At 53.3% G+C, this 493-nt stretch overlaps 1 pseudogene; it reads right to left on the bottom strand.

Annotated features, from left to right (window-relative positions):
• On the bottom strand, positions 1 to 484 carry LOC120616845 (biogenesis of lysosome-related organelles complex 1 subunit 1-like; annotated as a pseudogene).
• Positions 485 to 493: the final 9 nt, after the last annotated feature.

The following is a 493-nucleotide window of genomic DNA, read 5'->3' as shown; positions in this document are numbered from 1 at the left end:
TTTTTTTTTTGAGGCTTGTGTTTTACTCGTGGCCTGTCAGCCTCCCTCCTGCCTCATGAGGAGGTAGGAGGAGCGGGGTAGATGGGGAGGGCAGAGGGGCTAGGATGGGGCTGACTGCAGCTGTCCTTTGTAGATGTATTCCAGGGCAGTGGCAATGGTGGCATGTCTAGCTCGATGCTCCGAGCCCATTTTTCCACATCCCTATTTCCTTAGTGCCTGGTTGAAGTTCTCCACTATTCTGATCCATTGGCCTATCTGCTTGGAAAACTGGGCAGCCTGAAACTGCAAGGTCTTCACTTCATGGTCCAGCTTTCTCTGGTTCATGTAGGCCTGGGCCACACCCACATTGAGGTGATTCACCAAAGCTTTGGCCAGGCAGGTCGCTGCAGTGATAGCCTCTTGCCTTCTTTTTTCCTGTAGCTCCTTGCGTTCATTCTGCTGGGCCTGGTATTCCTTTAGCAGGTGGGACAGCATGGTCGCTAAGGGCTGGGGC

Source organism: Pteropus medius, unplaced genomic scaffold (genome assembly GCF_902729225.1).
Source record: "Pteropus medius unplaced genomic scaffold, Ma_sr-lr_union100, whole genome shotgun sequence".
NCBI classification, from domain to species: domain Eukaryota; kingdom Metazoa; phylum Chordata; class Mammalia; order Chiroptera; family Pteropodidae; genus Pteropus; species Pteropus medius.
The sequence above is the reverse complement of the archived record's forward strand: the minus strand, read 5'-3'. Positions and strand labels throughout refer to the sequence as shown.